General features: G+C 36.3%; 2 long non-coding RNA genes across 3 annotated transcripts in view; one reads left to right on the forward strand and one right to left on the reverse strand.

Annotated features, from left to right (window-relative positions):
- Positions 1-5,037, forward strand: part of LOC147913065 (uncharacterized) — a 64,881-nt gene extending 59,844 nt beyond the window's left edge. For both annotated transcript variants that reach the window (XR_015549261.1, XR_015549262.1), the window contains one exon: positions 4,589-5,037. This is a non-coding gene — a long non-coding RNA (uncharacterized LOC147913065). The remainder of the gene's footprint in view (positions 1-4,588) is intronic.
- LOC147913064 (uncharacterized) overlaps positions 1-24,250 on the reverse strand; it is a 318,208-nt gene that overhangs the window by 129,453 nt on the left and 164,505 nt on the right. The gene's annotated exons all lie outside the window — the stretch shown is intronic.

The following is a 24,250-nucleotide window of genomic DNA, read 5'->3' on the forward strand; positions in this document are numbered from 1 at the left end:
TAGACCCCAGTCAGATTAAGCTCAAGTTACCCACTGTTTTTTCCTATCCTTCCCTATCTAATTTACCCATTCACTGGCAGTGATCCATGGAATCATCTCTGAAATAAACTATATACATCTAAATCCTTTTCTAAGGATCTTCTTCTCAGGAAACTCAAACTGTGCTATGGCATAAAAATATGAAATCTAAATCTTTAATACATGTATGAGATAGACTTTATGTAAAAAGATAAAGTTTGAAAATAAAATAATTAAAAATATAATAAAAGCACTAAAAACAGCTTATGTCACTGTACTGATATAGTAAAACATGTACTTTAAGGTAAGAATACTTTCTAGATATAAATAAGGACCTTGCTAAACAATAAAAATTTCAATTCGTCAAAAAGCCATGTTATTCTTAACCTGTATAACATAAACTTCAAAAAGATACATACAAGTCACCACATCACCTAACACGGGGATACATTCTGAAAAATACATCGTTAGATGATTTCGTCATTGTGCAAACATCATAGAGTGCACTTACACAAACCTAGATGGTATTGTGGTACATAGGCTATGTGGTACTAATCTTATGGGACCACCACCGTATATGCGGTCCATTGTTGACCGAGTCATTATGTGATGTGTAATAATTCTAAATATGTCCAGTATAGTTTCAAAACAGACAAGGCAAAAAATGAGAGAATTCAAAAGAGAAGGAAAAAGTCCATAAACGTTATGGGAGATTTTAACATGTCTCAAAATAACTAAGAAAATAAGTGGATAGGAAAACCAGTCCTCCCTGATATAAAAAATCTGAGTAACACATATAAAAAATTGAATAACTCATTAAGAAATTGTGTAACATAACTATGAATACATAATTAAGAGACTTGACCTCATTTACACATATAGAACACAGCATTGAACAATGACAGGATTTACAATGATTGTCTTTTGAACAATGACAGATTTAGTTTAAGTACATATTGAGTATTAAGTACAAAAATGACCATGTGCTGGGCCATAAAGAGATCCTCAATAAATTTCAAAGGATTGATTTCATTCAGAATATGTTCTATGACTAGAGTAAAATTAAGCAAGAAAATAATAACAGAAAGACAACTTATAAAGATCCCAAACCTCTTAAATATTAAACACATTTCTAAATAATTTATAAATCTCAACAATAATCTATAAAACACAACAGAAATTAGAAATATTGTGAACTATATTTAAATTATAATAAAGCACAACTTATCAAAAACTTGTTGAACGCAACTAAAACAATGCTTTAACAAGAAATTTGTAGTATTAAATGCATATATTGGGGGAAAAAAGGCTTAAAATCATTAACATAAGCCTCCATTTCAAACGGTTGGAAAAAGAACTGCAAATCTAACACAAAGTAGGAAAAGGTAATAATAAAGACAAGGACAGAAGTTCATAAATAGAAAACAAATAAATATCATGAGAAAAATCACAAAAGCCAAAAGTAGATTACTTGGAAAAATTAATAAAATTTATAAATTTCTAGCAAAATTAATCAAGAAAATATGAGATAGGAATTTCTAATTACCAAAATAAGAACTATAAAAGTAGATATCATTTTAATCTACAGACATTTAGAAAGATACTAAAAGAATATCACGATAAACTCTACGCCAATAATTTGACAATTCATGTGCAATGACAAAAGCATATCTCACCAAAACTAACAAAAGAAGAAATAAAAAATCTGAATATTCCTATTGTAAACCATTCTTGTAACCCTTTCCTCAAAGAAAACTTTAGGCCTTGATGGCTTGACCAGCGAATTCTTTCGAATGTCAAAATAAGAAATAGTATTGATGTCATACAAATTCCACAGTTAATAATAAAAAAAGAAACATATTACACAGCTCTTTATGAGGTCAGTATATGCCTAAAGAGGACAAGAAAGGAAAATGTGCAAATCCATGTCTCTCATGAACATAGATGCAAATATCCTAAACCAATTAGCAAATTAACTCTCACAATATATAAAATTATACTACGTGCTGACTGAATAGGTTTATTCCACTAAATGAAGTGGTTAAAATAAGAAAAATCAATCAATAATAACTCAGCATATTAATAGAAAATGGAGAGAAATCATATAATAATCTCAAAATCATATAATAAACTTCAGTACCCAGTCATGAGAAAAAACTATTAGGATCTAGAGCTAGAAGGTAACCTCCTTAAACTGATAAAGATTGTCTATTAAAACTTCAGACTGAACTTTGTTTTGTTACATTAAAGTCAAATTATAAAAATATTAGAAAGAAGTAATTTTCAAATTCACCAATCACTTCAAGTTGCCTTAGGATCTATGCATATGAACATATATTGAATACAGTTTTAATTGAAGTGTCCATTTTGTGCCTTGCTATTTTATTTCTCTTATTTTTTATGTTACCACATAATCTTCCACAGCAAATGCTGTGATGACCTCCCTTCAGGAATGAAGGACTTTCTCCCACAGTGGCTGGGAGTACTGTGAGCAGAAAGTTCATAGGGGACAGCCTCAGCTAAAGAGAGCTGACTCACTCAAGATCATAGCCCTGTCCAATGTGGCCATATCCAATGACCAACCCACATAAATGCCCATCCCCTCACCCCAACTAGGCACAACTGTGAAGGGTGTTCCCAACCTCAGAGTGCCCTGTCAAGTTGGCTGAGGCCTCCACTGAAACTATATTAGAGCTTCTTCATCTGCCTATTTGTTCTTCCTTGCCCTTCCCTTCCTCAGTGCCCCCCTCGATATACCTCCCATACATGTTCCTCCTCTCAGAGCCAGCTTCCAGGAGCCCAAGCAGTTGCATCTTCATGGTGTTTTGAATGGTTGTATTTAAACACCGTAACTCTTCTATCTCCATTTTACACATTTATAGTTATTGTCCTCTATGACACCAAAACACCAAACATCAAACATCAAACATCTTTTTGGATATTGATTTAATATTCTTTTATTTATTGAATTATTTTCTTAAAGTATATAGGAAAGAGTAGAATATATATATATTAATATATGTAATATAATTTGTATATATACACAAATATTACATGTATATATTATATATATGTATTATATATTATGTATATATGCATTACATATTACATATATTACATGTATTATATATAATAATATATATGTGTATTCACTCTTGTATACATAATATATGTATATCATGCACGATAATATATGTATATATGCAAATTATGTTTTACATATAAAAATGTACATATATTTATATATTACATATAGAATATACTATATATGTAAATTATGCATATTTACAAACATACTATTTTGCCAGTTTGTAATAGACAATCTTGTCAGTTTGTAACATATTCCAATCTACTAGTTTAGCAGCTTCCCTAGCTCCTCACAAAATTAAGTATTATGATTCTTATTTAAAAATTAAGAGATAAAATAGAAGCTAATCCTTCTTTCAGTCTGAAGTTTTATTCATTGGTAACATTAAATTTAAAAAAAAAATTTATATTGCTTTCTTTATAAAATCCTTAGCAAAGTACATGGGATAAAATAAATGCAATTTAACATTACATCTAATTGTTTTTACTAAGTTTATTCTGAACTTATAAATATCTATTTTTATGCAGCTGTTTTCCCAAGAATTAATGATATATAATCTTATAATTAAATTGGAAATTTTAATAATGTGAATTTATTTTCCATTCAAATTCCTATCATCCTGACATAATATATATACTATTTATGAAAAGTAATTATTATAGGGGCCAGCCCAGTGGCATAGCAGTTAAGTTCACATGCTCTGCTTGGTGGCCCCGGAGTTCTCAGGTTCGGATCCTGGGCATGAACCAATGCACTGCTTGTCAAGCCATGCTGTGGCTGTGTCCCATATAAAATAGAGTAGGATGGGCACAGATGTTAGCCCAGAGCCAATCTTCCTCAGCAAAAAGAGGAGGATTGGCAATGGATGTTAGCTCAGGGCTAGTCTTCCTCTCAAAAAAAAAACTATTATAGAAATATCCATCTATTTGGAAGCATATACTTAGTAATTTGAGCTTTCATAACCCTATTTCCTTATCTGTGTAAATGAGGGTACAGATCCCTACTTTGTAGCGCAGATATGATGACTAAGTTTGTAAATACCTTGAGTGATATCTGCTCTGTGTAGAGGTACCAAAACCGACACTGTAGAAAAAAGAAAGGGCCTGGGCCATACTTTAGAGACAAAAATGAGTAGAAACAAAGGTCGAGTATGAGAAAGCAGTCATAAAATGACCCTGGACAGAGCAGCCCAGAGCAGTAGTTCTGTGTGAGAGCTAGTACACATCATCTAGAAAGGATATGCTAAAGATCTCAGCATCCTACAGGGACTTCCTAAAGATGGACCTCTGAAGGGACTTGGGGAAACTAGTCATACATGTTTGCAAAGAATAGGTGTAACTGCTAATCACGTATTGTTGTTCATCAACCTATAATGTAACCAGGCTACTGTACAAAGGCCACAGGGACATGTTTTAACATGTTTCAGCAGGTTCTCAAATCTGACATGAAACTTTGCTGACATTGGAATGAGTTATTTTTCAGGAATCAAAAATGAATGAGGAGGCCACTCCAGATGGAAACCCATTGTTAAGGGAGGAAATAACTTCAGACCCTGCGAGCAGAATGGAAGATGAGAAGTCTGGACAACGGATGCCCAAAATAGCCTGACCTGCTCCCTATTCTTCCCTCCTCCCCATATAACTTCCTCAAGATTTTGTACTTGCTTAAGACGTTCTTTGGGACATGAGTCCTCCATCCTCCAATTTTGCTACATAATCAAATAAATCCCTTTCTTGACCACTGACTCATCTTGTAATTGATTGGCATCAGGTCAGTGAGCAGAACAAGCCCTTGCTCTATTACATAGGTACTAATGACATGAATGAAGGAATGGCAGTGCTATAGACCCTAGCTGGGCCCATAGCCCTGAGAGTCCAAATAGACACAAGGTAACAAAAAATATAACAGTGTAGGATTGTGCACAGTGAGGTTTTCACAGTAATGAGGCAGCCCCTTGAGTGCAAGTAGGTGTTCAGCCTTAATGGCACTCATTATAGTTTATTGGAGGAAAAGTATAACTACATGATTTATTTGGAAATTCTAGTCAAAGAGTACCTGCGGAGAAATAATTCATATTTCACCATTTGGGCTCATAATGTCATGTCAAGGAGAATATTTAAAAGTTAGTAATAACTCAAATGAAATTTATTTGAGAAATATTTGTTGAATGCCTATTCTGTGATGAGAAACCACTTAGAAAATAGGAATACAAAATCAAATTAGACACCACTGTGCCCTCAAAGAGGTCAAGTAATCAATCTACCTTGAAAAAACCTTGTAAAAATGTATTTTTATGTAACAGCATTTTATCATCAGATACATAGCTACATGTTAGACATTGAAACTATCTTTTTCATAAATTTATAAAACATTTTCCTCTGAATCACACATTAACCTGCATTTATATTGTGTTATAGTATTCATTTATTAAACTCAGTATTTATTAAGGAGCTCTGGACATACAGCAATGAACTAAAGAGAAACAATTCTCATGTGAACCTACAGGCTTTAGAAAGGGGAAATTGAAACACATTTTGTAGCCTGTACATGAGCAAATTCCAGTAGCCACAAGAGATTGAATATATGGGAGAAAAGAAGAGTTATAACCTGGAGAGCATAGGAACAACTGGGGAGGGAGAGGGCATTAGGGTCAAAAGTATCTGTGGAAGGATTAGCCTTAAAATGGAGAAGAGAGACATCTTCCCCACAGGTACTAGTGGAAAAGATGTAAAGGTGAGCACAGAAATTTGGAGTTGTCATAAGTGGATGATTCTGAGAGTGTCTGTTCCCCACAGTCTGAACTGTGGGCCTAGCACAAATTAGATGTTCAGTAGACATCTGTTGAATAAATGAAAGAATAAATTTTAAAACTAAAATAAATGTCCACATAAAATGCTCTTATAACAGTGACAGTATGAAAGCACATAAAAGATTAGGAAAACCATTTATAATGTAAGATAAATGAATATCTAATTTAGTTTGTGATAATGATTCATAATTAAAGGATAAAGTCTATGAAAAATACAAGGTATATGATGAAGCTTCAATTAGCTTCTTATTCATAAAATTCCTGGAAATTTTGTGTCATTATAATTAATTCCAATCTATTTTGAAAATGCAGGAATGTTAAATACTCCACTTATTCTTAAGCTGTGATAAGCAATTCATTAGAAACATTGTGATTCACTCTCAATCCTATTCAGATTATGATAAGAAAAAGCCCATGTTTTTGCAGCTGAATTGGAAGGCATGAGCATCTGTAGTACATTTCGGTGACTTGTAGGTAGCAGGGACACATGTTCCGAAATTTCTGACCCTTTCTAATACCTGTGGATACTCATGGCACATCAAACTGAACAAACGATGTTCAATTCTGCTGGTGGAGGTGGAGCCAATGTTAACGTGGGTTATAGGACAGGCCACTGTGTTCACACTGTGATCACTGGAGGGCAAGGAAAGCCCTCTGGCTCACAGGGTTGTGAAATACGATTAACTTCCTGTGACTCTAAAGTCATTTTGTACTTGGAAACACACAGGCGATGGAGATACATGGGTGTGATTTGACTCCCAGCTCCCACCTGATACCTAGCTCATGACATTGGGCAAATCATTTAGCCTTTCCAAGCCTCCAGTTTCCTTTTTGTAAAATAAAGATTAATGGAGCCTCTTGCAAGACTAATAAAAGTGTTCAAAATAATATATTTAAAGCACCAACACACAGCATGGAATATAGCATACGTTTTGTAAATCATAGACACCACTACCACTAGTAGCAATGATAACCTAATTCTTTTCAACCCATGATGAAGCTGATATCATGATTCATTCTTATCAATTTTTTTTTAATTAATTAATTTTTTTTTATTGATGTTTTAGTGGTTTCTAACATTGTGAACTTTTGGTTTGTACATTTTTGTTTGTCCATCACCATATATATGACTCCCTTCACCCCTTGTGCCCACCCCCCACCCCCCACCCCCACTGCCCGGGTAACCTCAGTCCAGTTTTCTCTGTCCATGTGTTAGTTTATATTCCACATATGGGTGAGATCATACAGTGTTTGTCTTTCTCTTTCTGGCGTATTTCACTTAACATAATACGCTCCAGCCCCTTCCATGTTGTTGCAAATGGAACGATTTTGTCTTTTTTTATGGCTGAGTAGTATTCCATTGTATATATATATACCACATTTTCTTAATCCAATCGTCAGTCGAGGGACATTTAGGTTGCTTCCACTTCTTGGCTATGGTGAATAATGCTGCAATGAACATAGGGGTGCATAAGCCTCTTTGGATTGTTGATTTCAGGTGCGTTGGATAGATTCCCAGTAGTGGGATGGCTGGATCATAGGGCATCTCTATTTTTAATTCTTTGAGGAATCTCCATACTGTTTTCCATAGAGGCTGCACCAATTTGCATTCCCACCAGCTGTGTATGAGGGTTCTTATTTCTCCACATCCTCTCCAACATTTGTTGTTTTTTGTCTCGGTGATTATAGCCATTCTAACGGGTCTGAGGTGGTATCTTAGTGTTGTTTTGATTTGCATTTCCCTGATGATTAGTGATGTTGAGCATCTTTTCATGTGCCTATTGGCCATCTGTATATCTTCCTTGGAGAAGTGTCTCTTCATTTCCTCTGCCCATTTTCTGATCGGGTTGTTTGCTTTTTTGTTGTTCAGTTGTGTGAGTTCTTTATATATTATGGAGATCAACCCCTTGTCAGATGTATGTTTTGCAAATATTCTCTCCCAGCTGGTTGGTTGTCTGTTCATCTTGATTCTGGTTTCATTTGTCTTATAAAAGCTCTTTAATCTGATAAAGTCCCACTTGTTTATTTTTTCTTTAGTTTCCCTAGTCTGGGTAGGCATGTCATCCGAAAAGATTCCTTTAAAACCAATGTCAAATAGTGTGTTGCCTATATTTTCTTCTATGAGTTTTATAGTTTCAGGTCTCACCTTCAGGTCTTTGATCCATTTTGAGTTAATTTTTGTGAATGGCGATAGCACATGGTCCACTTTCATTCTTTTGCATGTGGCTGTCCAGTTTTCCCAACACCATTTATTGAAGAGACTTTCCTTTCTCCATTGCATGTTCTTAGCACCTTTGTCGAAAATTAGCTGTCCATATATGTGTGGTTTTATTTCTGGGCTTTCAAATCTGTTCCATTGATCTGTGTGTCTGTTTTTGTACCAGTACCATGCTGTTTTGATTACTATTGCTTTGTAGTATGTTTTGAAGTCAGGGATTGTGATGCCTCCTGCTTTGTTCTTTTTCTTTAGGATTTCTTTAGCTATTCGGGGTCTTTTGTTGCCCCATATAAATTTTAGTATTCTTTTTTCTATTTCTGTGAAGAATGTCATTGGGATTCTGATTGGGATTGCATTGAATCTGTAGATTGCTTTAGGTAATATAGACATTTTAACTATGTTTATTCTTCCAATCCACGTGCATGGGCTATCTTTCCATTTCTTTATGTCATCATGGGTTTCTTTCAATAATGTCTTGTAGTTCTCATTGTATAGGTCCTTCACCTCCTTGGTAAGATTTATTCCTAGGTATTTTATTCTTTTTGATGCAATTGTAAATGGTATTATCTTTTTGAGCTCTCTTTCTGTTAGTTCATTATTAGCATACAGAAATGCAACTGATTTTTGTAGATTGATTTTGTACCCTGCAACTTTGCTGTAGTTGTTGATTGTTTCTAATAGTTTTCCAACAGATTCTTTAGCGTTTTCTATATACACAATCATGTCATCTGCAAATAGTGAGAGTTTCACTTCTTCGTTATCTATTTGGATTCCTTTTATTCCTTTTTCTTGCCTAATTGCTCTGGCCAAAACCTCCAGTACTATGTTAAACAGGAGTGGTGAGAGTGGGCAGCCCTGCCTCATTCCTGTTCTCAGAGGAATGGCTTTCAGTCTTTCCCCGTTGAGTATGAAGTTGGCTGTGGGTTTGTCATATATGGCCTTTATTATGTTGAGGTACTTTCCTTCTATTCCCATTTTATTGAGAGTTTTTACCATAAATGGATGCTGTATCTTGTCAAATGCCTTCTCTGCGTCTATTGAAACGATCATTTGGTTTTTATTCTTTGTTTTGTTGATATGATGTATCACGTTGATTGATTTGCGGATGTTGAACCATCCCTGCGTCCCTGATATAAATCCCACTTGATCATGGTGTATGATCTTTTTAATGTATTGTTGTATTCGTTTTGCCAATATTTTGTTGAGGATTTTTGCATCAATGTTCATCAGTGATATTGGCCTGTAATTTTCTTTCTTTGTATTGTCTTTGTCTGGTTTTGGTATCAGGGTGATTTTGGCCTCGTAGAATGATTTAGGAAGTGTTCCATCTTCCTCTATTTTTTGGAATAGTTTGAGAAGGATGGGTATTAAATCTTCTTTGAATGTTTGGTAAAATTCACTGGAGAAGCCATCTGGTCCTGGACTTTTATTTTTGGGGAGGTTTTTGATTACTATTTCAATCTCTTTACTTGTTATTGATCTATTCAGATTCTCCATTTCTTCTTGGTTCAATTTTGGGAGGTTGTATAAGTCTAAGAATTTATCCATTTCTTCTAGATTGTCCAATTTGTTGGCATATAATTTCTCATAGTATTCTCTTATAATCCTATGTATTTCCATGGTATCCGTTGTAATTTCTCCTCTTTCATTTCTAATTTTATTTACTTGAGCCTTTTCTCTTTTTTTCTTAGTAAGCCTGGCTAAGGGTTTGTCTATTTTGTTTATCTTCTCAAAGAACCAACTCTTTGTTTCATTAATCCTTTCTACTGTTTTTTTGGTCTCAATTTCATTTATTTCTGCTCTGATTTTTATTATTTCTCTCCTTCTGCTGGCTTTGGGCTTTGTTTGTTCCTCTTTTTCTAGTTCTGTTAGGTGTAATTTAAGGTTGCCTATTAGGGCTTTTTCTTGTTTGTTAAGGTGGGCTTGTATCGCTATGAGTTTCCCTCTCAGGACCGCTTTTGCTGCATCCCATATGGTTTGATATGGCATGTTATCATTTTTGTTTGTTTCCAGATAGTTTTTGATTTCTCCTTTAATTTCATCAATGATCCATTGGATGTTCAGTTCCATGTTGTTGAATCTCCACATTTTTGTCACTTTCCCAGTTTTTTTTTCATGGTTCATCTCCAGTTTCATAGCCTTATGGTCTGAAAAGATGCTTGTTATGATTTCAATCTTCTTAAATTTATTGAGGCTTGCTTTGTTTCCCAACATATGGTCTATCCTAGAGAATGTTCCATGCGTGCTTGAGAAGAATGGGTAGTCAGCTGTTTTTGGATGGAGTGCTCTGTATATGTCTACTAGGTCCATCTCGTCCAGTTTTTCATTTAAGTCTACTATTTCTTTATTAACTTTTTGTCTGGATGATCTATCCTTTGCTGTAAGTGGGGTGTTAAGATCCCCTACTATTATTGTGTTGTTGTTGTTTTCTCCTTTTAGGTTTGTTAATAGTTGCTTTATGTACATTGGTGCTCCTATGTTGGGTGCATATATATTTATAAGTGATATGTCTTCTTGATTGAGTGTCCCTTTTATTATTATATATTTCCCTTCTTTGTCTTTCTTAACCTGTTTTATCTTGAAGTCTACTTTGTCTGATATGAGTATGGCAACACCTGCTTTCTTTTGTTTGCCATTAGCTTGGAGTATTGTCTTCCATCCTTTCACTCTGAGCCTGTGCTTGTCTTTAGTGCTAAGATGTGTTTCCTGAAGGCAGCATATTGTTGGGTCTTGCTTTTTAATCCATCCTGCCACTCTGTATCTTTTGATTGGAGAGTTCAATCCATTTACATTTAGGGTAATTATTGATATATGAGGGCTTAATGTTGCTGTTTTGTCACTTATTTTCTGGTTCTTTTGCATTTCCTTTGTTTCTTGTCCCATTGGTTTAGGACTGCCAATTCAGTTTGGTTGTTCTGTCTTATGACTCTTCTAGTTTTCTCCTTGTTTATCATATGTGGTTTTGTTTTGATTATTTGTTTAGTGGTTACCTTGAGGTTTGGGCAAAAAATATTGTGTATGAGATAGTCCATTATCTGATGGCGTCCTATTTCCTTATACTAAGTCAATTCAGTCACTTTCTTCTTCCCCTTCTAAGTTGTTCTTGTTATACCTTATTCTATCTTGTGTTGTGGCTGTGTGTTTACAGTGATGAGGTTAAATTTATTTTTGGTGAATTTCTTCCTTTGATCTTTGAATTTAGTATTTAAGTGGTTGCTAACCTATTCCGGTAAAGATCTACTATTTTTCTGAGTTTGTCTACCTACTTTTCTCCTTCCTCCAAGCTTTGTGTTCCCTTTCTCTTCTTTTTTTCAGGTCTGAGGGCCTTCTTGAGTATTTCTTGTAGTGGGGGTCTCGTGGCCATGAACTCCCTTAGCTTTTGTTTATCTGGGAGAGTTACTATTTCTCCATCATATTTGAAGGATATTTTTGTTGGATAGAGTATTCTTGGCTGAAAGTTTTCGTCTTTCAGTATTTTGAATATATCATTCCAGTCTCTTCTAGCCTGTAAAGTTTCTGTTGAGAAATCCACTGAGAGCCTGATGGGAGTTCCTTTGTACGTTATTTTTTGTTTTTGTCTAGCTGCCCTTAATATGGTTTCTTTGTTGTTGACCCTGGCTAGCCTTACCACTAGGTCTCGTGGTGAAGGCCTGTGTCTGTTAATATATATAGGTGTCCTGTTGGCTTCGCTTAGTGGTATTTCCTGCTCCTTCCCCAGATTTGGGAAATTCTCAGCTATTATTTCCTTGAATAGGCTCTCTGTTCCTCTTTCTCTCTCCTCTCCCTCAGGAATACCTATAATTCTTATGTTACATTTTCTAATAGAGTCAGATATTTCTCAGAGTCTTTCTTCATTTCTTTTTAGTCTTAGTTCTCTCTCCTCTTCCATCTGGAGTATATCTGTATTCCTATCCTCTAAGGTGCTAATTCTTTCCTCCATATTGTCAGCTCTGTTCTTTAGAGATTCCAGATTCTCCTTTATCTCCTCCATTGTGTTCTTCATCTCCATCAGCACTGATTGGTTTTTCTTCATGATTTCAATCTCTTTTGTGAAGAAACTCCTAATCTCATTGAATTGTTTGTCTGTGTTGTCTCGTATTTCATTGAGCGTTTTTATGATAGCTATTTTGAAATCTCTGTCATTTAGTTTATGGATTTCTGTGTCTTCGGGGTTGATTTCTGGGTGCTTGTCATTTTGTTTCTGGTCTGGTGATTTCATATATTTTTGCATTGTGGTTCCTGTGTTGGTTTTGTTTTTCCTCATCCTGGAAATCTCTGGTTGCAATTTCCACCTGCCGCCACTGTGTGGTGGTAAAGGGCTGTGTAGTGTAAGCCCCCTGCGCTCTGTCCCGGTTTTTCTGCTGCAATCAGCAGTTTTGTTTTTTTTTTCCCCCACTGTGATCCACGGGTCCAGTCTTTTGATCAGGTCTGCCGCGGATCGCTTGGTCTGGTCTGTCATGGATCACTTGGTCTGGTCTGCCACGGATCGCTAGGTCTGGTCTGGTCGGTTGAGCTGCAGAGTCCAGTTTGCAGGGAGGGGGGAGCTGTCTCTTTTGCCCTCTGGGTCCCTGACGTGGGAGGCTTCTCGTTTGCCCCTCTTTATCCGCTCTCTGGGGTGCTCAGATGTTGATGGTAACCCTGTGGCTCCTCTGAGTCCTCTGTGCCGGAGTTTCCCACTGGCTGAGAGAGTCCGAAGAGCCACAGTTTCCCCGCCGAGGGCCGCCCCTCCCCCCTCTCTGGGAGCCGCGCAGACCGGGATCGCTGATCTGATGGGGAGGGAGAGGAGTTCTCCTTACCTCTCCCCACTTCCTCCGGGGGCCCAGCACGTTCTGCTCTCAGATGTGCGGCAGTGTGGATCCCTCCGCTCTAGCTTTTCACTGTCTGGGATTCCGTTGTTGGTCTTTGACTGTTCCTTTTGTTGTATCTTGTTGGGGGAAGAGTTCACGGGAAAGCTGACTCCGCCATGATGCTGACGTCACTCTCATTCTTATCAATTTTAACGGCCCTTTACTAAGGAATATTCTTGCTCAGTTACCAATATAAATTCTATGGTCAGCTCTCATTTTGAAATCTGAAGGTGTTTATATTTCATTTAAAGTTAAAAACAGACTGTGAAATATGTCACAATGTCTTCCCTGTGTGTCACACTGCTATGTGTGAATACCAGATACACTACATTCTCTAGGACAACAATATAATTACTTGCATAATTTTTAGAAGAATGATTTCAGCCTCATCTACTATGTGACTGAAAGAAATTGCTGGTGCTTAATAATTCAATCCTTGCTTAAGTCACCTATTCATCATTTAGGAATGGACTGATACAATGAATATGAGCATGGGACACAGAGGTGAAGGATCACATATTCAACAAGAATTGATATGGATGTAATTTCCCTCTTGTAGTATCTCACTTTGAAATAATAATCCAAAGTACAGAAGAGATAGTATCAATCATGTTTTATTTCAGGTAAAACTTTATAATACAAAAAAATTAAAGTTCTCAGCAGCACTTTAATTACCTCGTCATCTTCAAAATTAAGCAATATCAGCCATTTTTCTATGTATTGAATATACATCTTTGGAAAACATCTACATGTTCAAATATTTTTAAATTTACTTACCACGGTATAAGTGAAAGAGTAGACAAATAGATCAATGGAATAGAATAGAGAGTCCAGAAATGGAGCCCTATAACTATAGTCAACTGATCTCTGACAAAAGGCAAAGTCAATACGGAGCAAAGACAGTTTCTTCAACAAATGGTGCACAAATAAAAAATAAATCTACATACATATCTTACACCCTTCACAAAAATGGATCTGAAAAGGCTACATATTGTGTGATTCCAGCTATATGACTTTCTGGAAAAATCAAAACTATGGAGACAATAAAAATGTCAGTGGTTATCACTGCAATGATAGCTGCAGCAATGATAAGCATGAAACCATCTATTCTCTTATCATATTATAGTTACCGTCTCTTGGCAACCTACCTATCAGTATTGCCATTCCAGAAGCTGGAATAAACCTTATTCTAAATAGAAAAATATCACAGTGTTGCAAAAATATCAGCGCATGACACTTTCTTGAGTGAAGAAGAGAAATGATCTTTCCTTTGGGAAATTCTACTGAAAAACTTTTGGGATAGCTTGCCAGTCCTTGTGCCAACAACTGTTCCCCTCTCAGTCCACAAGGAATGCCTGTTTTCATCATGACTTATAGTCATGATAATAGTTAACTAGACTTGACCCAAATTATAGTACTTTCCTTGTGAATTGAAATTAGAACTAAGAGATCTAGAACTCGAGACGCAGTTTGAGCTGATCTCTTGAATAGAGGCATGCCAACAGGGTTAACTCTGCTAAAAAGAATGGTTTAGGATTTAAAATTGAGCAACATTTTGAAACATGATTGGCTGTTAATGGGCTGAGATGTAGAATAAGCATTCTAAGAATGAGACTAGAGTAGATAAAAGGTAGAAAAGGGAGAAACTGTGGATGTTCGTGGAGCAGTGATTACTTTGAGATAAAAGATACATGTGTGGAATGGGGACAGAATTAAAAAAAGTCAGAAAAAGAAAGTTGAGGTCAAATAACAAAAAATCTTAAATGCATCAGTAAAATGTTAAACTTTTATTCTGCTATCCATGAGGATTCACCAAAGTTTGTCACCATGGCCAGAATAAAAACAAAAACAAAAGAAATTTCCCTTTCAAAGTTTTGCACAAATTATTTACTACCAACCTACACGTTGGTGCCCCTTCTTTCTTTTTCCTGTACATTTTGTGTTAAATCCAGCTCCATGACTTGGATCTTGGCAACTTGAATATAGTTTAGAACTATTTTGGGAATGCAAATACGGACATGGATTTGCAACCATAATTCCTTCTTGATCTTTCAGTGTGATAGCGAAGTTAATAATGACTGGATTGTTTCAACTTTTTTTCTTTGTTTACTCTATTTTACAAATTGCATCTCAGAATAGAAAAATGATTTGTGCAAGACTTTCAGCAAGAAACTTTTGGAGCCTAGAGATGAACTCAAGCTTATAACATCATCAGGAGTTACAGAAAAAGCTTCATGGAGGAACTAGAATTTTACTTAGGCCTTAAAGGAACAAGATAATTCTACACATTGAGAGGAGGCGGCAGGTGCCATGCAGAGCACTGGAGATGGAGTGAGAACATCCGGTCCTCACCCTGTCCTTGCCATTTACCAGCTACCTGGCTTGAGAAAGGCCAAGATTATCTGTCTGAGCCTGGTTTCTTCATTGTTAAAATGGAATCTCTTCTTTCTATTTACGTGGCAGAGGGCATGAAGGGATTAAATGACATAATGATTAAAAAACACTAAGTGGCCAAAATCTTCACAGTTGGAAAACCAAACAAATCTATGGGACAATAGAATCTGTTTGTTAAGGAAGAAAAGTGGGGAGTAGAGAGGAATAAGGTTGGAAAATAGGCTGGGGCCAGTACCTGGTGGTGTGAAGACCAGGGTAAGATGATGCATGCAGAGATCTCCATTGGTGCCTGGCAAGCTTGTTATCACCGCCCCAGGCCACAGGAGGCTCCCCTGTTCTGAAGTCTTACTTATGTTTTAGGTAATGACATAGAGTTTACTCATAACTGTTCTCCAATTACTTTATTTGTGCCTTTTAAATCTTATTCTGAGTCAGATTATTAGCACTTAGATCCTGCTTTAGTATGTTAATATCCTCCAGATTAGTAAATATGTAAGTAAACCTGAGCACAATACTAGGGTATACAAGGTGTTAATAAGTATAAAATTTGAGATTAGTAGGCATGTGGCTTATGGAATCTGAATCACAGTATCATCAGCGACTCCATTCATCTATTAAGCAGACTGTTAGGTATTCGAGGAAGATTAAAGGAACAGCAAGCTTATTTGGGTTATGAATTAATCAGTTCCTAAGTGGTTTCTTAGCAGCTTACATAAGTTCACATGGCACTCTAAGGTCTAATTGACTGCCATAGGGTTGTGTGTGGTTTGGAAAGACGTAGGTCAGAATGCCAGGGTGTGTTTAGCTTGTCTTGAAAGTTTCTGTATATCTCCTATTTAAAAAAGAAAAAGAAAAAAAAAAAGAGAACCGTGCAACTCAGTTCCCTTTAGTTTATTCCTAATGTAGAAATAGCTTTTAGTGTTCCTATAACTATGTTCTCTCCAATGTAAAGACTTGTATAGAAGGTATAAAGGATCATACTAATGACAAGTCCTTAAGCTGTAACAGAGTTGATCCTTTTGCTATAAGGCATAAATGCACCTCACGTGTCTAGGAAAGGCTGAAATTTATTCTGTTTTCCCTTGTTTCTCACTTTCCTGAGAAGCACCTTCACAAACATTGAAGGGAGACGGCCTTCCACAGCCCAACCACTCCCCACCCTGAATGTCCCTGATACTCAGGAAGAACAACACTTTCCTCTCAACAGGAGTAGGGCTGTCCAGGCATCATTCGCAGGGAACTGCTCACCCACCCTCACCGATTTGCGTACCATAGTTCAGACTACAGAGAATTTTTAAATGAGATCAGTCTAAAATGACTGAACCCACAGGATGGATTGATTATATATAGTTACTTAACAGTTAAATGTGTTACTATTTATATGCTATAACCTATTGAAAATAGGCAGTAGGGTGGTAATACTTGCCTCATCCTATTGGGGACCTGTTGAAACTCTTGCAGAGAATTGTTTGTCAAGCCTCCTTTATTTTCCACAGTTGCATCCACCAGCATGGTCACATGTTGGCCTTAGCCTTATATTAATTGCAGGGAATTTTCAGTTTTTCTGTCTGCAAATGTTCTCAATATACATTTATAAATAGTATCTCCAACCTCTGTTTTTACTTGTTGGCTTGCGTGTTATTATAACTCTAGCTACTGGGCCACCTAATTAGCTATTAATAGATGCATGCAATGTTCCCCAGTGCATGCACTAAGAAAAAACCATTTGTATCTGCCAAACAAGTAGAAATGGCTTCTCTCTATCAATGCTATACATTGTGACAGTGGGAAGTGCTTCAGGGATTAGTCAGTTAAAAAAACAAACCCCCTTCTAAGTGGAGCTTTGCTCAAGAGTTACCTGTCCCTGACTCCCACAAAAAACATAAACACATTTTCCACTTTGTTTCCAATATATATTACACAGTTATTATCATATGGTCTTGTAACTTCACTTGTAATTTGACTATAAGTTTTCATAGAGAAGGAACCACAACTTTAATTTCTATTCTTGTGAAATGACATATGGTAGTAATTCAATGAGTCTTGTTTTTTAATTCATTCTTAAGCATGTGTTCGTCACAAGGTACCAGACTGTGTGTCAGGTGCTAGGGAAACAACAGAGAACAAGACAGAGTGGTCTCTGCCCTCACAGACCTTACATTTGGTGGAAGAGAACTGAAAACAATAAACAGAAAACTGAGAAAAAAACCAATTCAATAAAGAAAGAAAAAAGTCTGAGATAGACCATGACAGAGAGGGAGGCCTCTCACTGTAGGTTACCCTTAAGTAGAGAACTAAGAGAATAGAGAAGGGTTGGGGACAAGCATGCCAAGAAAAGGGGACAGTACACACAAAGGCCCTTAATTGGAAAGTAAAAGAAATTATGCATGCAGGAATAAATGGATGCACAAGCTTAACTGCCCCCCCCACACACACACACATACACGTGAGGCTGAATGCTCTATATGAAAAATTCTTTGCCACTGCATGGAAGGCAGCCTTGCTAGGTAATGTTTCAGGTCTCATTGGTCATCACTCTTGAGCATGGCATCCTTGAGTTTTGCTTTTCATATGGTTTACTGAACCCACTTCTTAGTTAGGAATCCAAAGCACAGCAGGGAAGATGCTGCCAGGGAGCAAGGCAAGGCCATGACTACAAGGAACTCCCCAGTGGCTGCTGATTCTGACTCCAGCACAGCCCCAGGCTGTGAATAAACCAGGCTACATCCTGCAAATTGCAGGCCACATTCTGCAAACTCTAGGTTGAGGAAGAAACTTATTCTTCATTTTTGATAATTGGGCCAGTATTTGGAAATATTTTACATACCTAGGTTTACAATGTACTTAAGTGTTCTGTTTTAGAACACTCGGTATAAAGGAGTAGTTAAGAGGCACCATAGCATAGTGGTTCAGTATTGGCTTTGGAGGCAGTCTTCCTGGGTTCAGATCCTGGCCCTATTACTTTCCAGCTATGTGGCCTTAGGCAAGTCTGTGCCTCAGTTTCCCCATGCCTATAGGTGTTCCTTCTGCCCCTCTGCCCATTCCCTCCCATCCTCCATTCCTCTTCTTACATTAGGTACCTCTTTAATCTTGGTATGTACTGCACTGAGCTCTTGCCAGTAGGGGTTTGAGAAGAACAAATTGGTTAATGCTACAAGACAATGAGTACAGTGCCCAGCTCCAGTGTGGGCTATTACAATAAGATTTGTCATTGAAATCTCCTTCTTTTATTGGGCCAAATCTCCATCTTTTAAAACTTTCATTGATTACTCTTAGACATGCTCTCTGAAATAGTATATGATTTTTAAGTTCATTTGGATACTTTTGAGTCAGTTGTGTCTCGAGCTCTGTGCTATTTGTTGAGATCAATTATATTTCAAGTTCTCTTTCATATGACAGCCCTCCAAAGAGGTGAAGACAGCTTTTAGGTTTTTAATCCAAGTTCAAGATATTCCCCAAACTGTTTTATATTTTTCATTCTAAAGTGTTTTTAGACTCATTCAGTGCTCATAAAGTCAATAATTTGGTGATACTATTTTTCAGTGTAGTTGTGTTTCTCTATGGAGCAATAATTTAAAATATTAACAGGGGCTGGAAAATAAAAATCAAAAGCTTTTTCATGCTGGGACCCTCCACACTTGGATAGCTGCGATGTAGCACCCCTCCTTGGTCTCTAAAGCAGTTCTTATGGCTGAGGAGGAAGGGCTGTCCTCATGCGCCCTCAGTCTTCCCCTCTACCTAACCAGCCCTGCCCAAAGGCAGAAGCTTTCATTGCTCAGAAACCATCAGTAGGCTTCTGCAATGGTGACATAGTGCGTGTACTGGGACCTCATCCCTATGGCCAGCTTGTCCATTAGAAAGACAATTAGAAATTTGGGAGTAAGAAAAAAATTATGAAAATAAAAATGCAGACCACAAAGTCTACATACTTTATTAAAAAGTGCTACAAGGGTTTGGTCTGGCTCTACGTGGATTTGTATGTTTGTTAATTCTAATAATATTTGAAGTATTAAAATGTTTAAGCTGAAAACATAATTTATATTTCTTATGATGATAAAAAATTTAAAAGCTTTTCTTTAAGGAGTCAGAGAAATATGAAACAATTTTAGAAAAAATTACTAGAAAATATGCTTGGGTCATTTGCTTACTTTGTTTCTAGCTTTCTGAGCTTAAAGGGTCAAATCCCTGTTCATTCTGAGAAACATAGCTCTTTAGAAAATATTATTCCCAGAGGACAGCCAATAGTTTTTATTATGTATGTTGCATATATTTATTTATTTATTACAATAAATGGGTCTCTGCTTGTGGAAAATCTTTTTTTTTTTTGTCAGGAATATCAGCCCTGAGCTAACATCCATGCCAATCCTCCACTTTTTGCTGAGGAAGACTGGCCTGGGCTAACATCTGTGCCCATCTTCCTCCACTTTATGTGGGACCCTGCCACAGCATGGCCTGACAAGCGGTGCGTTGGTGTATGCCCAGGAACCAAACCCGGGCTGCCAGCAGCAGAGTGTGCGCACTTAACAACTATGCCACGGGGCCAGCCCCTGGAAAATCTTTTATAAAGCATGTAAAATGTTATAGTTTTTCCAATCACTTATAAAGTGAATTAAATGTACCATAGAGCTTGATATTATAAAATATTAACATCTATCTAGACCAAGATGACCCCTGTGTTTGAGGCATTTCATTTGAAATCCTTTCAGAGGCAGTCATGATGAAATGTGCTTTAAATGAATCTACTTTTTATTGCTTGTAGTCATTATCAATCAGGAAGCAAGGTTGGGATTTGAGGTTTTGAAGCAACAATAAAAAACTAAAAAAGTTAAGGCATTGCCAAGTCGTTTTTATTTTTTTAAGCAATCTTTGTCACATCTGAACCTGGATGTGTAAGGTGTCCAACAATCATCATGTCTGATTGCTTTTCTTTTTCAAGTACTGTGGGAAAGTAATAGAATCTTCAAATGCTCTCGCAGACACAAGTACATGTATCAAAATTGAGAATATTAAAATTTTCACTTTAATCAATTTATAGGTTTATATCAAATGGGGACATTGTGTCCATATTTCAGATTAAGAAATTGCTCTTAAAATAACTGAAGAATAAGTAGCTTTCCTTCAGTCATAAACATATTCCACACGTCTACAAAAATGAATGTGCTCTTAATTCTCATGTCATCTTCCGTCTCGCCCTTCTTCTCTCCCCTCACACACAGTGAGGTTTCATGGTTTTCGGTGTACAAGTTTTGCACTTTTTATTAAATTTATTCTTAAGTATTTTATTATTTTGATGCTGTTGTTTTAAATGGTGTCGTTTTCTTCACTTCAATTTTGGATTGCTCATCACTAATGTATAAAAATACAATTGATGTTGTGTATTGACTGAGTACCGTACAACCTTGCTTAACTTGTTTATTGGCAGTATAGATTTTTTTTGTTGTTGCCTTGGGATTTTATATGTACAAGATCATAGCAGCTGCAAATAAAGATTGTTGTATTTCTTTCTTTCCAATCAGAATGATTTTATTTGTTTTTATTTCTTTTTATAAAATAATCTGCCTGTTCCCATCTTGCTTTTGTAGCATTAATATACATAATATATATTTCTATCATAATACCTATAGCATTCAAATACAGTACTTATTTGCACATCTTATTTATGTTAGCAACCCAAGTTGTGTGACACATCAGAGACTATTCAATAAATATCCATTACATAGTTGAGTTACTGAATCTACAGTGTTTCAATGTTGTGTGATGTAAAAAATACATTACATTTTATATTTTACAGTATATATCAAATAAAAATAAATAACAAATTGACAATAACAAATTGGGAATTTTGAAGCTACCCAGTAGCATACAATCAAATTGTGAAATTTGCTACTCTCTTGGGCTTCCTAGAAAGTGTTAAAAAGTCTCAAAATTTTAACAAGTTACCCATAAAATGAAAGTCTCATAATTTAAACTCATTCTGAATACAGGGAAATAGCAAACAGATCCACAAATTTGGGTTGTCATATATGGCATAAGGACATAGCTGGTCATTCAGTCAAGGTTACAGAATGTGGTGTCTGTCTTCACAGAGCAGAAGCTGGTACAGCATATGATAAAGCAGTTCCTTCTGGACCCTCAGTTCCCATTGGGAACCAGTGATGCTTCCTGCACAGGTAGGTATTCCTCGCCAGAGCTGGGGAAACCATCACATTCTTGCTATGTAGTGATCTTTCACACTCAGCTGAACACACCATTTCAGAGGATTATATAATTTACTTCGCATTTTATAAAATGCCATCTAAATGATCCATGGTTTATCTTCAGCAAGTCTTCTCTTTATAAGCTTATTAATTATTAAAAGAATAATGACTGAAGATCCGAAGAACTTTTTATGACATGGACATGTCCCAGTCAGCACACCACCATAATGGTAATATGATTTTAAAATGGAAAATGGTTTAAACACTCTAAAATTTGACTTTTCAATCAGAAAGTAGCAGGTCTACACACCCAGAACCCCTAAGATTCATCAACGATGGAAAAATAAGCATAATTTTTGTTAAGGAACATAATATATATCTATACGCCATAGCTAGAATTAAAGCCACTTACATGTCTTGATTCTGGCAAATATGGCTACCATCTGAATATAAAACATACACTAATTAAGACACCAATGTTGCAATTTAGAGCATGAATTCAGGAAATAACCCTTAGACGTTAAAGCCTGAGTATATAAAATACACCCAATAAAGAGTCAGCCTGCAAAAAGACCCTTATGCACACTACTGGTTTCTAAAAAGATATAGCTTACTTAGAAACTGGCTGGAACTACTTACCACACTCTTAAACAGCTATCATAAACTTTTATTCCAAAAGGCTTAGTTAGTTTCCATATAACTCTGTTATATTTTTAAATTTTACCTCATACAACATTGATTTCTATGTTGTCTTGTATTCCTCTCCCCTCTAGAGTATAAGGTCATTGAGCATGATGACCACTGTCTTAATTTTGTGTTTTCTTTTACACTTTCTAGCACATGCTGTACTTCTATGCATGGAGTAAATACCCAATCCATACTTGATTAATTGATGGCAGGCAAATGAAAAGCAATTTAAAATTTTTGATTAAACAGGTATAACTTATAGTTGAATACATACTGCAGATCCACCCAAAGACTGCTAGCCTCAATCATCTTCTGGAGATATCTAAGATTTTACCTGTAGTTACTCAGCACTTCCAGGTCCTAAAATCCCTCCATGCTTCTCCAGTATGATTACGACCCTATGTCACCCCTACCATTTGCTCCTCCATTTCCACATCTTCTTCTTACCGTCCAGGTACACGGTTCTAATTCTGACTCTTCCTTCCAATGCCACCACTCTTCTCAACCACTGCACTGTAGCCTTTGGAACTCTTAGTCCACGGCACATGAATATTCCCTAATCCGAGGTCTGAGAATTGAACATAAACCCTTTCACTCTTTGCTTTAACAGTCTGGAAGTCACCACCTCTATTTTTTTAGGTGAAGCTGCTCAGTATAAATACTACACTTATTAAACACCCCCCATGGGGTGTTTCAACTATCACTCTTCTACCAAAATGCCAGAGAGCCTCTTTCTTCTAGCCCTATGGCATCCAGCCCTTCCATTACCCTAATTACTATCATTTATTAATTCCCTAGGCTCCCATAATCACTGCGGGATTTGACAACTACTTCAAGGTTTGTAGTCTATTCTATTTCACTAAACTTATACTCTAATTTCAAAGCTTCTTATTCTTCTGAAATCTAATCATTCATTTTAGTCAAAAACAAGCCCATGGCCAAACTCAGAAAATTATCTAGAATTCTACCATCTCAGAAATCTTAAACTCCAGTTACTAGTCTCTGTTCTAAACTTTGTTTCTCAATGTCCCTTTCACTCTGTTTTTCTCACTGCACCTGTTATTCCATCAAAATTAAGATTGCTGCAGAATTTCTATCATTTGTATTTATGCTGTGTCTGAGCAATATTCCCATAACAATGCCTCCTTTTAGTCATTCTGTTACCAGTCACTCTCAAATACCTAGTTTCTTTATCTGTTTTTTGAATCAGCCTGCATCCTTCAAGTTTTATTAACCCAATTATCAGCTTTCTCTAAGACTATACTAGATATGTTGTTTCTCCATAAATTCATGGTCTGCAACTCTAGCTGGCCCCTCAGCTCAATGAACAATTCTCTTTGTATGTTGCCTGACAGTTTCCTTCTCAAATGCCTATAATGGCTGTTTCCAACTTTCATCATTCTTCTGTAACCACTTCTTATGCTATCTATAGCCCAGTTCTTCTCTCTATACCTCATATTTTTTAATAAAATCTAACATGTCAAGAAGCGAATGCCCTCAATTTTCTTACATAACTTGTATCAATTTATCTATGTCTGCTCAGAATCTTCCTTATTTTCTTACCTCGTTCCATCTGTCACTGTAAGTGCTGTATTTTGAATACTATATAATACTGATTTCTTCCTCATACATTGTATGCATGCATCATTTCCCATACTAGAAAGTTAAAAAAAAAAAGTAACAAAACTTTTTACCAGATATCTTCAAGTTGCTTTCTGATCTTTATTATTCATTCACAGAATTTCAAAGAATAATGTTCCTATTGGTTCCACTTAGTAATCTTATACTGGTCAACCCAATACAATTCAACCTCCCCCTCTAAGATTCTACAAATGTTTTTGTACAGAAATCATCATCAATGACCTGAATAGGTTTACATTGATTAAGGACATTAAATATGCAGTTTATACCTTCCCATATATAAACCTACAGGCCCAGGTGACTTCACTTCACTTCAATTGCAATTCTACCAATCATTTAAGGAAGAAAGAG

Source organism: Ceratotherium simum, chromosome 31, assembly GCF_057802395.1.
Source record: "Ceratotherium simum simum isolate JZ-2026a chromosome 31, ASM5780239v1, whole genome shotgun sequence".
NCBI classification, from domain to species: domain Eukaryota; kingdom Metazoa; phylum Chordata; class Mammalia; order Perissodactyla; family Rhinocerotidae; genus Ceratotherium; species Ceratotherium simum.